Raw genomic sequence first — 16,652 nt, 5'->3', positions numbered from 1 at the left:
AGAAAGAAAAATATCCCAAAACATAAAAAAGAGTTACAATATTTTAAAAATGGAAATAACTCTGAAACACTTCTGAAATCAAAGACAAAAGGACATACAAAGTACACAGAGAAATATCCTCTGCTTCTCCACTTTCTTTTGCAACGACTGTCATGCACTTAATTTTCTGTTGTAATTATCTAAGGCCCCATTCTCTCTACTGGCTGAATTGCTGCTGTGTGTGTAGTTCCTGTTTGAAGTTGAGGATGCTTTGTAATCACTGGATACTCCAGAGTAGAGGTTATCTGAATGTATAAACACTCAGCTCCATTTCTTACATGTTAATGATCTTCAGATCCTGACTGGTCCTGAAGGTCAGGCTGCAACATAAATATTTATCAATATTTTAATAATAAGTTTCTAAATAGGAAAAAAAACCCCAAAACCCTGTCTAGATAAAAGTGTCATTTTGACTTTTCAAATAATCTAGAGGAATTTTTTTTCATTCTTAGTGGGATTCTGAATCTGCAGTGACTTGAATCCATAGCCTGACTTCACTTTTTGGTCTGTAAGAAAATTAGGACAGTAGGACTGAGGAATAGTCATGTAATGGTTAAGAAAAAGATATCATTGTGTCTGTTAGATATAACCAACTACAGACTGCAAATGAGTTAATTGCACTTGATTTCTAAAGGAAAGGATGTGACAAATCCTACACATTCCCAAGGCAGGAAAAAGAAAAAGTTAAAGTATATTAAAGTGGGGTCCAAATTCCAGTTTGTTTAGGAGAATGGAGAAAGAGAGGATTTAATCTGGAGACTTAGAAACTTAACACTGCATAAAAACAGGAAATACTAAAACAGTCATTGTGATCAATAGCAGATGAGCCAGCACCTGGAGTCCCAATGCAAATCAGCTGCAATTAAAAGTACTCAGCAATGTAGAAAATTAGGCTTGATATTTTTACAGGATATTTAGTTACAAAGGTATCCCTGTTATGTGGACTGTCTCAAGAAACACTGGCAGTCATAGTTTCTAAGCTATGATCTGGTCTAACTACAAACGGTGTTAGGTATAGAAATTCAATTTTATAGCATGCTTTATACAGGGGGATTTCTACACTGCAAGGGAAAAATGTCCCTACAGTTCCTGAAAACAGATCTGGCCCCCCTTTATATTAGCTCAGGTATTAGAAACAGTACAGCTACATTTGCATAAGAACTTTCCCACTTTCCAGGAGGATTTTAGTAAGTGAATCTGAACTTTGTTCTGAGACATTTGAATTTTTAATGGTAAAATTAATTTGCATGGTAGGAATTACATTCTTCTAGTGTTCAACCCATGACACTGGTGCCTGACCGTGGCTAATCTGTGCAGAAATCTGAGCATTTTAGAGGATAGATTGAGTCACTTAATAGTAAATGTAAAAATGTAAAAATAGTAAATCAGACACAGATGGTGGAAGACACCTCTTAAGAGCTATCCAAGGAGTCACTTCAGAGTCAATCTGTTTGGTTTGGAGAATGAACAGGAAGTAACATCTGTATATCTCTGGAACACAAAGATACATTACAGATGCTGACCCTGAAGGTTGCAAAGAGATCTGTGAAATCTCAGAAGTTGGAAACACACAAAAAAAAAAAAAAAAAAAAAAAAAAAAAATTATTAGTGAGAGATAGTACATTCATTGCAGTCTGCAGTAGAAAGTCAGGGACTTTCAGCATGAGAATATAAATAATGAAGAGTTGTTCTTTGTCTCTAGCAAGTGAAGAACCTCACCAACTGGTACAGTCAATACTCATTTTCTCACCTACAGAAACCATGATGAAATAATAATAAATTATGTTCTGCAAATGTCTGCAATGTTCTGCAAATGGCCTTACGATATAAAGTAACTGAAAAAGAATAAAAACGTAAAAATTACTTGAAAAAAAATAGCTGTTACAGAGGATTAAGAAGTTTCCTTTTAAATTGTTTCAAAATGGAAACGATAATATGCTATAGAAGAGATGCTGGCCAAAGTCTTCCCGTTCTCCTTAGCAATAGAAGATGCATCCAAGATACAAGAGTCATTTATTGACACTACAGGAGAAATAGGCTTTTGGAGAGTGGGTGATCCTGGTCTGTGTGTTGCACAGTATTTGTTTTGCCAGCATCTGTTTCCAGGAGTTCCAATATGATAGCTCCAACCATATCTCCCATAAAAGTGAGGAAGTTTCATGTAGAAGATGAAATTTTCCAGAAATAGGTCAATATCCTGGATGGCTATCCCTGACATTATTTATCAGGGAATAAATCAGGAAGTCTAATAAAACTAATGATAATTGACTCCTTTGTGTGTCTGTTAGATGCAAAAATAATAGTTAAAAATTTCATATAGATTAAGCTTCCTGTATAGACATTGTTTGAAGGGGTTTCTTTTCGGAAACATGAAAATTTCATCATTTTTTAATGTAATGTCTTAATGACATTCCTTTTTTTATGAATCTCCCAATGATATTCCTTGTCTTTCAAGTCTTCTCTCTTTTTCTGAAATCTGTAATTGTTAACAAAGTGCTTCAATGTAGACATTGATTTTCATTTATAAAAAATAGTTTTTCTGTGATTTAATGTCACTTTAGTCATATAAAATGATTATAAATTAACTTTGAAGTGATAGCAGCATTGTCATGTAGCAAAAAAAAAATCTTTATTATATTCTTTAGTATTTCATTAGCAAGCACATTAAAGTGGTGCCACTTTTAAGTAAATAAAAATGCAAAAAGAAATTACATCCTTGAGATCACACCTATCAGACCATCAATCTTTGCTGCAAGAAATTCAAGTTCTGGCATAAACCCATTTTAGGATTGGGCACATAACTATTTTATTGTCTTAAACAGGAGTACTCTGGTCAACAAAAATTTGAAATCTGTGGATTTTCACGAAGCTGTGGAAAGTAATTTTCACCAGATAACTGCGTCTGCTGAGAAAAATGCAAATTTAAGTGTTTTCATAAGTAGCCAGTATTGGAAACCGCTTTCATTGTTCCATTTTTTGTGTCTATTCAGCTTGTGAGATTTCAGGAATTTGCAAAATTTGAACTCCAGCCACACTCCTCCAGCATTATCATTACAGTGTCCACATCTGGGTTCCAGACACTATCTACATGGGCTGATTTTTTCAGGATGATACTCCCTCTCTGACTACAATTAGTCTGTGCTGTTCACTGTCTAATTGTAGATAACTTATTAACCATATGAAATAAAGTGATAACTTTTTTTTCCAGTGAAATTCACTTTATTGCTATGAAGAGATATTCTGCTGTGATTAGCAATATGAATTTAACAAAATCAACATTTAATTTTCCTTCAAATTAGAGCATTTAGGATCAGAACATTGCCCAGTTTCCTGGTGTAGAAGCACTAAAAATCACCAAGGATCTTTTGCAGTCCTGAAACAGGAATTTACCAAAGTTTTCATCTCTTTATTTATTGTCTTGAATATGGGGGTTGTTCATACACTTTTGAGTGTGACAGCACAATTTCAAATGTCTTGTGCCATGGCTGTAGCCATAAAGCCCTTAATGATAGGGCAGTAATTTTAAGTTATTTTGTCTTAGCAGGCAGTATTTTGTTCTTCCAACAAAACAAACAAAAACAAAGAAACAACAACCCCCCTAAAAAAAACCAAAAACAAAGTACTGTGAAAAGTTCTTCAACCCCAAATTTTGGGGGAGATCTGTAAATGTGTTTTACTGGTGCAAGTATTTCACACCACACTTCCTTTCTTCAGTTTCTTTGTGTCTCTCAAGAGGTAGGAAAATAGATTTTTTTTTTCCCCTTTTCTCTATTAATTTTTCTGGATTTTTTTAGGGCTTGAGAGCCATTGGCTGCTGTGGAAAAATATTGGAACTTTCTATATCACAAAGCAAAATCTTCAGTGACAAAAGGGTTCAGGTGAAACTTCACCTTTTTCTTGGTGTTCCTTGGAAGCCTCTCTAGTTCATTAAATTAACCATATCCAAAACTGATCTTGTTTTTTTCTGCGTGTCATCCTTCATTCTCCATAACACTATTCTACATCAAAAATTCCCCCCTTTTATTCCTACAGCTCCATATGCCTGACATCTGTTAATTGTGGCATGAAAAGTGTGAATAGGGGACAGGTTTTTTGCTGTTTACTTCCATGCAAATCTAGTGGGCATGAAATCAACTTAGTTTGAACATTCAGAATGAAGAGGAAATGGCTGTTTCCAAAATGTATGCTCAAACCGTGAAATTCCTTGTCCTTATCACAGGTTGTTTGAAATTTACCAAAATCCTTATGGAGATTTGACAAACTCCATATGATTGCAGAGATTTACTTTGTATTTGTATTTTACTTTATATTTCAAAACAGTATGATAAATAAACACCAGTAGGTAACTTTACAGCAATAGAAAAAACCTCTGTATTCAATTGACATCCAAATAAGAACACTTTTTTTTGTAACTGATAATCGTTCCTAACTATATATAACAGAAATGCTTAAATCATGTAGTTTTTAAATCATGTATTTTTAATGGTATCATTTCATGCCCATAAACAGTTGCAGATCATAAGGCTGCAGGTACAGCCAATGCCATCACATAATCCCAGTCTTCAGCTTCTACATTTTTTCCATTATAAATCTTCAACATTCATAATTTTATAGCCATATATTATAAAATGAGTCAGTTGTACCATAAGAGCTGCATCTGGATCAGATCTTGTTGCCCAGCATACACACCAGGCCATTTCTTCTGTAGGAATAACCCAGACTTCATCTTTCACGAATGTTCTGTGTAAAGTTCCATGGTTTTTATAATGACCAAGTATGTACATTTTGTGTACCTCATGGAAAGTCATGTGGTGCCAGTGCTGCTTCTCTCAGAGGAGAATATTCGCTTCTGTGTCGTGCCATGCCCATAGCTAAGAAGCTATTTCAGGTGTCTCATTACACAGAGGAAGTTAAAAAAAAAAGACCATTAAAAAGAAGTGTTTCTGCTTTCCTTGTGTGCCAAAAGAATTTGAACTTTTTGAGGAAGAAAGCAGCAGCAGGGAGCACACATAGGAGTTGCAGGAGCCCTGTTTTCATGGTTCTAGGGAAGGCAGGAGAAAGAAGAAGAGATACAGAGTAACTCAAAACCAAATGACAAGTACTTTTTTGTAAATTGAATCTAAGGGTATGATTTTATGGGAAATTCGCAGAGAGCAATCCCCGTAATCGCACTCTGTTCCCAGGCATTGTAACAGTATGAAAACACTTATGAGATCCCATACTTTGAAAATAGGATCTTTGTTCATTAACTCAGATGATGCTCACCTAATAAACAGCAATTTAGTATTTGACCTTTCCATTGATGTTTGTGTGTGTCCTCAGGCCTTATTTATACAGAATTTAAATTGTGCAATTAAGTTAGAAAATTACATTTTCTTCACATGGCATTTGACTTTTTGTAGTGTCTAAATGTCTTGCAAACATAATTTACACATTTTACACATAATTTTCACGACCTCTTCCATTATTTTCTCTATAGATATGGAACCAGGGATACAGAGATGAAGAGAGCAAACAAAGCTCCATCTCTTTTGGTTACAAATATAATTTGAGTACTATTTGCAAAACCATGACTTAAGGTTAAGAGTAAATTCAGAACCTAATTTTGAAGGATATTTTAAATAAGCATGTAGACAAGCTATGCTAGTAAAAACAAGATAAACATATCTAACAGGCATTGAAATCTTGGCTCAGCTTATGTTACATACCCCAGCTAAGAATGTAGTGATTAAGTCATCACATCTGAGTCCTAGTTCTGAAAGAAGTGCAGTTTCTCTTGCACATGGATGAAAAACATTTAGTTGTTGGGTGTAGAATGTTTCTCTATTACAGGTGAAAAACAGCCCATAAATCCAATATTGAAATAGGAAGTGGAGAAGCCAGTTAATATAAATTCTGAATTTTCCACTTTAACCAATCCAGGTTCAAACACTGACACTCTAATTTTTTTGTAAATAAAACAATGACCCAAAGCCCAAGAAGAGCTGCCTTGATATAGCTATACCAATACACAAAAAGACCAAAATGAAGATACAGACAAAAATCCTAAATGTACAGTCTATGAAACAAATTTCAGATCTGATAAGTTTCTTTGTATCTATTTAGGTAAGGCTTTTGAAATCACACAGAAGTGCATAATATTTTGCTATAACAAAAATAATATTTTCTAGTAATCAACCCTGTGTTATTGTGCGAGTTCCTGTTTAACATAAGGAAAAATCAGTTGTGTGTTAGTGGCAATAGTCTAATTACTGCAGAGGTAATTTTCTCAGGATGATAAACATGTAACATTTGTGCATAATAAATATGTGCATTTTTGTGTCTGTGTGTGTACACATTTTATTTATCCATGTGGTGCTTAGTCTTTTTAACTCAGGACTAATTCTTGAAAACTTTGAAAAGCTTCATGCAACCAGTGGTTTTTATTCAATTTACTATGTGTACTTTCTTATTTTCCCTGGAGAGGTAGAATTGCTCTTCCAGTAAATGACAAATTACTCTGGCCTTAGGCCAAGATTAGCAGGCCTGGAAGCTAGCTCAGTGACACATTCAAGGCATCTCACCATGGTTTTAGGCTGGACATGACAGAAGAGGAGAGATTCTGACTAAACCTCTGTAGAGCTGCAGGCTGCCCTGTGATACTTGTGTCATAGGGCTTTTGGGTGAAGAAATGTGATTTTAGGCATCTTTTTTCAAGAGGTTTCCAGAGAGGGTTTCAATAAAAGATCTAACTTCTCTTTGTCAGCCTAGAAGTGATGGTTTTCAGGCTTGAAAAAGATTCAGGCTGAAAGGTAAAAAAGTTTCTGAGTGCAGAGGAGAAAAGTGTTTTTTAAGAATCTATGTGACATTTCACAGGAGTTCCATTGTTATTTTCCAAGACTATCTGCTTTACAGAATATATGAAAAAGCTAATATCTGAGTTAGAAATGTGCTGGAATACAAGTCAGTAGGATCTGAAATGTTTATTCTCTCTAAAAACTAGTTTAGAAATTGTAGTCAACCAATATCACATGGCCTGAACTCCACAGACCAAATCAGAACCCAGAACTCTTGAGTGGCAGGCCTGAGGTTCTCACCTGTTCCCTTCCAAAAAAATAATATGATTTGTACAGATACAGTTTTCTGTTCGTTTAAAAGAGAAGGAAAAAGATAAAGGAAAAGATAAAGGAAAAGAAAAAAGAAAAAGAAAAAGGAAAAGATAAAGGAAAAGAAAAAAGAAAAAGAAAAAGAAAAAGAAAAAGAAAAAGAAAAAGAAAAAGAAAAAGAAAAAGAAAAAGAAAAAGAAAAAGAAAAAGAAAAAGAAAAAGAAAAAGAAAAAGAAAAAGAAAAAGAAAAAGAAAAAGAAAAAGAAAAAGAAAAAGAAAAAGAAAAAGAAAAAGAAGAAAAATTTATTATGTACAAAAATGGGCATTTGCAAAGAGCTGTAGAATGAATGTATTTCAGCCTGATTCTCTAAGCACAACATTTTACATTCTGAGTTGCACTCAATTTAAAGAACCCAAATTCAACATGTTTTAATATATATAGTGGAACTTACATAAATGTTAGTATAAGCAATTAAAAATTGCCCCTTAATGCATCTCTTCTTTTTCCAGTGACATTCCCAGTCAACATCAGAATGACTTCACTACTAATGAAGGGTACCTAGAGAACCGAAGTGCCTGAAGTGGATCAAAGGATTGATGTTCATGCATTGTAATTGAGTTCTGCAAGGGCACAGATTACCTGGAACACTGCCATGTCTCGTACTGCCCTCAGCTGACAGATGAAGCTGTGAAAACAATGGCATTTCACTGCCACAGACTGACATCTGTCAACATAGTGGATTGCCCAAAGGTATGTATAAGAAATAGGGTTATAGTTCTGGGATTGCAAAGAATTACTCAGTATTTCATCCAGAAATTTGACCTGCTGGCATCATTCAGCTGCTTTTCCATGAGTTTTAAGATTTGAGACTTGGCTCTTGGGAGTATTTGGCATTCTTCTAATGGCTGTAGTTACACTATTAGGGTGTCCATGCTGTATCAGGTAAAAGTTTTTCTCTCCAGAGGTTGATGTCTAAAGAAGGGTGAAGAGAGAAGAGCTTTCATTTTTATACCACTTCCTGCAAATACTCTCCCAGGTTCTGGTGGTTGGGGTGCTTTGAAAGGATTGAGGCTTTGTTTTAATTACTCTTGATATTTTTGTGCTTTTTTTTTCCCCAGTGCTTTTTCTGAACCCAGGTAAAGCATAAACTGAGGCATTAGAACTTAATACCTGTGTCTTTACATGGCAAGGCAGTGGCTACTTTGAAATAGAAGAGGTGCCTAAAAGCTGAAGCACTCAGGTTTGAAATTAAATTATTTAGATTAAGATTCAACTGTAGTCAAAGTTAGTTCCTCTTTACCATTAACTTCTATGACAGCATTTTTGCTTCTTGTATTTTTTGTATCATTTATTTCTGACTAAAGCCTTGCATCTCAGTTATTTTCTCTGTATGTGAATGTGTGTTCCCTTTTGAAATTATTGCTTTTATTAAAGCCTATACTCCTTCCCTGTACTATCTGACTTAATAGCTCTGGCTTTTGTGCATTTAATTACTTATGTGGTTTTAATATTTTTTTATCAGCAAAACAAAATGCTTGCTTCATTTTGAAAATAAGTATGCAAATGCAATTTTTAAAGTGCTGATTTAATTTTTTGTTTAAATTTCGTGGGAAAAGTTATAAAGTTGCTTCTGTCACTATCACATGGCAATGAACAAGCTTATTACTACGTTTAGAAATGTTCATCTTAAGCTATCCTTTAAAATTTTGCCCCTCTGAACCATTTTTCCTCTTTTTTTCCCCCACTGAAATGCCCATATCCCATTTCCTTCCACCATCATTCTGCAGCCATCACTTGCCCTGCCTTCCTCCTCACCAACACCCATCTCCATAGCCCTTGACTATTCTTTCAGTCCTCCACACATCCTCCCATTTCCTGCAGTGGCTGAACACAGCCTCCCGCATGACTACTGTGAGATTATTTGGCTGACTAATTAGCCAGCCATAAATTCAGATATTCTCTGACCAAGTTGTTTGCCTTCCAAATGTACATAAGTTTCTCAGCATCTAGGCCAAAACTCCCCAGCTGTGCTTCAGATCTGGGAGGCCATTCTCTATCTTATACTAGCCCTTGGTTTATATCTTACAGATACCTACTGTACACCATTAATTATTATATACATGAGTCTGAGTCCCCTGTATCCTTTGCTATATTAGCTATTTTTCCACAATGATAGTGGTAATAGAAGTTGTACACAGAGGTCATCCCAAAGTAGTTGAAGTTATGTAGTGCTGCAGTCCTGTCTGCTGTGCTTGCCTGACACATTACATACCAACACAGGAAAACAAAACAAGACAAACACCATGAAATGTCAGTAAATACATTTAGGCTGGCAACCAGGAGATTTTTTGGTTATCACAGCAGTGAATTACAGAGCAGCTTTCTGGGAAGGGAGTTAGGGCAAACTGTTACGGGATGTTAGCATGGCTCTTGGTAAGGGAATGGACTGGGTCATATTTTGCAGTTCCTGCAAGTGGGAAAAATGAGTCAACTCATTGACCTAGTAATCCCCTCCCTCCCAACACTTTGTTCCTAGATGATATCTTTTCTTTAAACAGTTTTCTTTAAACAATTATAAAGCCGATCTGTTAAATGCTAATACCCTACTATTTTCAGAAAAGAACATTGAGACTCCTCTGTATAAACCTACCCATAAGTTTACAAGTCTTTGTTTGACTTGAATCCAGCTTGCAGCTCCATAAAACGAGATGGGTACACCTGTGGATGTTAAAACTAATGGGTCTTACAAATCCTTTGGCAATCTGTAGTGTAAATTGAGGGTATCCAGCTGTTAAGTAAAGAAATATTTTCCACTCAGAACTGTTTAAAAATGATCAGGAGATTAAAGTTGGAATGAACCGGTTCCAAAGGATATATGTTAATGTGTACTGCAACATCTGGTATCTTATTTTTAAGAAAAATAATTTAAAGATTAATTTAAAATATTAATATATAATATTAAAATATTAAAATAAAAAATAGATGTACATTGAGAATATTTTGAATGTACTATGCAGGTTACTCTAAAATTAGAAGAGTTTATCACTTTAATCCTATATTCTAAGGCAAATCAATTGTCTTTCATCAAACTCCAGTGACTTCAGTGGAGGTGCTGTGAGTCTCCATGTCAGTTCTGTATACCTAGGGCTCATACAATTTTGCAAATGCTGATTGTATAAAATATTCAGCAGTTCTGTTCTGAGTCTTATTCAGGGAATGAGCCCGATTCAAGGGTAATTCTTATTTCATAGGAAAAAAATGAAGATACTGTGGGAAATATTCTGTACATGAAAAAAATACAGCAAGAACTGAAAATAAATCTCTGGTAAAAATGAATTGGCCTTTTAAATAGCTAAGTTCTGAAGATACAATAGAATGAAAAATTAATTCTGTCATTCAGTCCTCTAAAGGGAATAGGATCCCTGTTTTTTTAGATTTTTCTAAACGTATCTGATACCAGTTACTGACTTAAGTCAGCAACTTCTTTTTAAAAAAAATAAGAATATTACTCTACTTAATAATATTTTGATCTATTTATTAATCTATTCCAGATCTTAATATTGAGTATATAAATAGATGTGGAATAAGCAAAGCACACGTACATTCCTCTATATACCAGGAGGACTATCATGAGATAGTGTGCTAACTTTTTGCTCCACAAGCCCAGGCCCCAGCTTTATCTTGTGTCCTTGTCCCTTATAGATTCTCATGAGACAGAGAAACATGGCTGTTTAGTACAAGTGAAGTCCTCATTTCTCTTTCTACCACCCCACTCCAGTGATTTTAATCAAATGTCTTTAACGGGTTTTAACTATGTTCCTCTTGATTTTTGGTCCCGAATGAACAAGGTAATTAAAGTATGTGCATAATGTATTCTTGACTGTTCCCGTTGAGGTCAGTGGAGAAATCAGTAGCTTGCATAGCTGCTTGTGCACCTTGAAGACTCTGTGTGCCATGTTTTTCTCAAATGCAACTTTCAGCATAAATGGCAATGAGTATCAGTTCCTGAAAAATGGTCTTGTGAGCTGAAACTAAGCAGCTGTGCTTCAGAGCTAAAAAACCCAATCACACATTCAAAAAGTCTTGGTGTGAGATGCTCATCTGTAACAGAAAACTGAGTTTAAAAAGTGATAAAAGTGCATCCTAATAATTTAGAAACAGCAATACAATAGCACAAATACTAAAGGCTTCTATGTGCTGCATGCACATATATGGGTGGGAAAGTTAAACCATTTTCAGTAGGTTATTTAAAGCTAGTCTGGAATCACAGTTAACTAATATTTAATATTAGAAAGTGACAGTTTCTGTGGAGCCTCTTGCAGAGATTCAGAATTCTGCTGTGCCAGAAACCTTACTTCAATTTTAAAACATAGTTTTTCTACCAATCAGACACTAAAGTTGTGCTCTGCGCGTTTTTTTTTTTTTAATCTACTCAGTAATCTTCTAACTTCTGCATATCTTGTTGCTTCATTTACAGATGATGGATACATGTACCCAATACATGGCTGCAGCCTGACATTATCTCCCCTTCTTGGACACCTCAGGTTGTATTCATCTTACTAACAGTGCCTGAAATATTTTTGGAAAGACTGTGAGCAACTCTGGATTCTCACGACACAGTACTGTAAAAAAATAACCAAGAAAGTATTTCCTATTCTTAATTCAGAGGAAGTTGTAAATCCCAAACACGAGGTTCTTTTCTTCACTGGCATCATGGCACCATGCTAGGTATCTGGCTTGAGCCATCTTACTTTTTTATCTGGGGTGTCCACACTGATGCCTTAGGATTCCCATGGTCTGCTGGAGTTATCTACATCCTCTAGTGTCAGCCAGAAGTGAAGAGAAATACAAACTCAGTCTCTCTTTATGGCAGAAACAGTCTTCTTAGGGAAGTTTCTGCAGACCCAGAACACTACCTCAAGGACACGGGACATGAGGAACATGAATGAGAAAACTGGGCTGGGCTTAGTGCTCTCAGCCATCCCACTGTGTACTTGAGCTCACTCCAAGGGTCTGTGGGGGCCTGTTTCCCAATGACTGAATGTCAGTATATGGCAGTAGATGTGTGCCTGTGCTCAGAACACCACACGGTTACAGTGAATGAGTCAAGCTATGGTGCTGTGACCACTTGCTCAGGCTGGTTTTTACTGACCAACCTCTCAGGAAAGAACCTTCTCTTAAAGTCCATTCTGAACTTCCCTTAATACAGCTTGTGCCTGTTACCACTGGTCAGCACTTGCCCCTCAGCCTTCCCTTCTCCAAGCTGAACAAGCCAAGTGACATAAACCACTCCTTATAATTCTTGTGCTCAAGATATTCCACCATCATGGTCACCTTTCTCTGGATGGTCTCTAATAGTTTAATGGTCATTAATAGTTTAATGTCTTTTTTATATCGTAGTGCCCAAAAGTGCCCCCAGCACTTGAGGTGAGGCTGCCCCAGTGCAGAGCAGAGCGGGACAATCCCCTCCCTTGCTCGGCTGGTGATGCTGTGCCTGATGTCCCCAGGACAGGGCTGACCCTCCTGGCTGCCAGGGCACTGCTGGCTCACGTTCAACTTTCTGACTCCCAGAGCCCTTTCTGCAGGGTTTCTTCTCCAGCCTTTCATCCCCCAGTGCATATGAATAACCAGGTATATCCCATCCCAGGTGAAGAATTGAGTTTTTTCTCATTTAGTTTCATGCAGCTGGCAATTGCCCAGCTCTTCAGTCTATCCTGATCTCTCTGTAGCTCCTTTTGATCCCGCAAGGACTCTCGTTTAGTATCATTGGCACACTTTACACTTAATTCCTGCATCCAGATTATTTATAAAAACATTACAAATTGAGCACTGGTGTCTGGACACTAACCTGATATAACCCCATTTACTGTAACCCTTTGAGCCCAACCTGTGAGACAGCTATTTACCCATGTGAATTATGGTGTATTATGGACTTTCTCAGCTGAGTGCAGGACAGTTTATCCAGGATACTTTTGGAGACAGTATCAAAAGTTCTGCTCAAATCCAAACCCAGCACATTTACTGGCTTCCTTTGGTCAGCTGGGTGGATGACCTTGTCATAAAAGGAAATAAAGTTGCTTAACCAGGACTTCCCCCTTGTGAACCTATGCTGGCTGTGCATTGTCTCTCAAGTGTTTTTCAATTACTCTCAGAATATCCTTCTCTATAATTTTACCAGACACTGAAGTAAGACTGGAGGGCTTGTAATTGCCGGAGCCTTCCTTCTTACCTTCCTTAAAAACTGGGAGAACCAAGTTGAGAGTTGAGTTTTCACTTGTGAGTCTCAAAAGGTATGGGTTCAATGTTCACCACCCTTCCATGGAGGTTAAGAGCATTACAGACCAGGCCCTATATATCTAGAACAGCACAATGGCCAGACATGCCACAGGGCCTGAAACTGGAAAGGAACTGAAGCTCAGACATGGTTGATATATCTGAGTATATAACTCCGTAAAACTTTATGAGAGTAAGAAATATATAATGCCATCCTATATAGACAGCCCATACGACGAGAGCTCTAACTTTACTCTAACAGGTCTCTGTAAGTACTGTACTTCCTGCTGAACCATTCCAGGGTTAAATAGTTGCTTTTGAGACCACAAGACCAATGCATATGCTTAATAACTCAAAAGGTATTTCCAGTGCGCTTCACACTTTCCAAATCCTCCTCTACTACTTCCCTGTCTTACCACGAACAATTCTGCTGTCATTGCTCTTATTTTCTTCACTGCTCTCAGACAGTTTTTTCAATGTCATCTCAGGACTTCCTCCTTAAAACTTCTACTTCTAATTAAACATTTGTTAGGTACAAAGAGTGCTGTAAAGGATTGGTATACAACAGTATTAACTGAAAAAAAATTAATTCAGATTAATTAAATCTCCTCATAGTTTTCTGATTTACAGTTTTTCTCATATTAAGCCTCAAGGGATTTTCCTTTATTCTCAGATTACTGTTGTTGGCTTGTTTATTCTGTGACTTCATATCTCTGTTTAGAACAGCAACAGTGTGTCAGCCTTTTCTGATTCTGCTTACTGATCCATCTTCCTGTAGAAGTGAGATGTAATGGGAACAGACACTTGTGCAAATTCCAATTTGTGTCGGGTGAGCCATCACCCAGGAGCTGACATGACTTCTCAGAAACCCATTTGCACTATTGTGGCCTGGGATGACCCAGGATTATGCCTCTGCCTCAGAGTTCCACATGCAACGGGCTCTCCAAAGGTCTTGATTAAACTCTCCTAACTCAGCCAAGGAATTTCCCAACCAGTTATTTTTACTCTAAAGATAACCCTGGAGAGTTACACATCTTTGCAAAACAAAAAAGCAACCATGAGATACACGTCTCCACCCATTGTTATCTTTGCCCTTTTTGTGATGTTTAGAACTAGGTAAAGTTTGCCAATTTTATTTTCTTGTGTCTCATTTTCTGGACAGCAGATGGTTCTTTGCCTTGCCAGCCTCAATCTCTAACCCTTCACACCATATATTCAGTGATATATCTATCCTGCACCATCTGAGTTCAGGACAACACCTACTAGATGGATTGATAATTCAGAATAATGCAGTCCCGAACATTTTTTGCTTGTTCCAACAGGTCCAAAGACAGCCCACCCCAGACTTTGCCAGGCCACAGAATATACTGGCTGCATCCAGATGGAATGATATTCAGAAGATAAAAGGGAATTCACAGCTAGATTCAGATATGTTCTACATCCTGCATGTTTCCCAGTTTAGAAAAATCTTTTTATTTTAATTGCAGTTCAAGGCCAGTATGGCAAAGATGATAAAAAATGTATCTTCTGCCAGTAACTACATCAAAAGCACGGTAAAATATGGCATGATTGTAGAGTTGGTTATCTTGCAATAGCTTTTTAACAACATCAAAAGCAATGACAGTATTGTTGCTGTCACATATTTCTATAAAATTATGTGTTTCTTTCACAATCTGTATGTTTCTGGTAATGAATGGCAAGCAACAGATTGTCAGAAAAAGAATCAGTGGGCCCTCATTCTCTGTTTTCAGACTAACTCTTGAAACCATATTTAGGTTCTTAGATTTTCACAGAAGATAAAGGCTGGTTTCAGGTGTAATTTATTCAGGTGTGAAACCTACATTGCAGAGACATTTCATTCCCTCTTTAAGGAGATGGAAGAGGTAGTCTATATAAAAATCACATTAATCTGGAGAATTAAATACGCTAGTGGATTAGGTTCTAAACAAGCAATAGAAAAATATGTTTTTAGTTTAAAGTTGCCCTAAAATATCTATGGCATAAAATACTACTTCATTGTTCCAAAGGAATTCCCCATTATTTATTGTTAAACATTAATCAGTCCTAGAAGACATTTCTTAATAGACTAAACCTTGCAAGTATTGAGTCATATCTCTTGTATTGTGCCACATTATTTTTCAATATTTTTTTATTTTTACTGTTTTAACTAAAATAGAAAACATGTGGAGCCACAACTTCTTCAAGTTTCAATTCAGTGCAGCTTCGCAGGAAACATTTATAGGCTTTCAACTGTTCATTCTTTCCAGTATCAGGTACATATTTGCCAACATACTGCCCCACTTCCAGGTTTAATAAATGTTAAAAGTAAAAAAAACAGATCTGTGGCCTGGTATCCTGCTGCATATTTGTGTATCCAGAGGCTAATCACCTTTCAGTTCATCCAGTTTCTAAATGGCAGAAAGAATCATGGATAATCTAATGTGGAAATACATAGTATGGGTACAACTGATTTCTGCCACTGGAGGAAAAGAAACCTAATTCTCCGCTTACTAAAATGTAGGAAAAGGTTGTGCCACTTTGCACAACCAGTGTGAAATAACACTGGCATCTTTAGAGAAACGCTTCTGTTCCCTATAAAAACTTCTGTGTTAACATTTCTAGATGCAAAATGAGAAAGGAAACCTGTCATTGACAGAGAAGCCAGCTAGTCTTGTGCTTTCCCCATGCTACATCTCATCTGTAACAGTTTGGTTCCCCCAAAACATCTTCTTTGAGAGTAAAATTAGATGCTTTCTTCTTTCTTGTCTGCACTAACATAAAACCAGTTACATTTCTCCTAAACTCATGACTACAGTATTAACAAGTAATTCAACAACAATTCCTCTTGTAATTTTTGCCTTTTAAACAAAAATTACACTAGGTTTTAGTAGTTACAATACATTTGACATTTGGAGAAGACTTTCATTTTTATTTGGTTTTATTGTGCTTTCTGATGGTTGCTGTTGGTTAGAAAGGAGGTAGCAAGAACTCTTTTTCCGAAAAAGTGGAATTTCTTAGGCATTATCCAAATATTCAGATCTCAAGGCAAGAAGGATCCAACAAACATGAAATCAGAAATGAAGATCTCCTACACATGATTTGGTAAAAGACCAACAACAATTACTACTAAGTCTTCCATTTAATAAGCAACAAAAATACAGTACTGTCTTCTCACTGACTGTAAATCTGTTTTTTGGAAGTGACACAGAGGCTCCTGGAGTGCCATGTTTCAGCCACTGAGTGCACATGAACTG

The 16,652-nt window shown here is 36.5% G+C and overlaps 1 pseudogene; it reads left to right on the top strand.

Moving 5' to 3' along the window:
• LOC131591573 (F-box and leucine-rich repeat protein 13-like) overlaps positions 1-16,652 on the top strand; it is a 60,739-nt pseudogene that overhangs the window by 40,959 nt on the left and 3,128 nt on the right.

The sequence above is a fragment of the Poecile atricapillus genome, chromosome W (assembly GCF_030490865.1).
Source record: "Poecile atricapillus isolate bPoeAtr1 chromosome W, bPoeAtr1.hap1, whole genome shotgun sequence".
In the NCBI taxonomy this organism is placed as follows: domain Eukaryota; kingdom Metazoa; phylum Chordata; class Aves; order Passeriformes; family Paridae; genus Poecile; species Poecile atricapillus.
The sequence above is the reverse complement of the archived record's forward strand: the minus strand, read 5'-3'. Positions and strand labels throughout refer to the sequence as shown.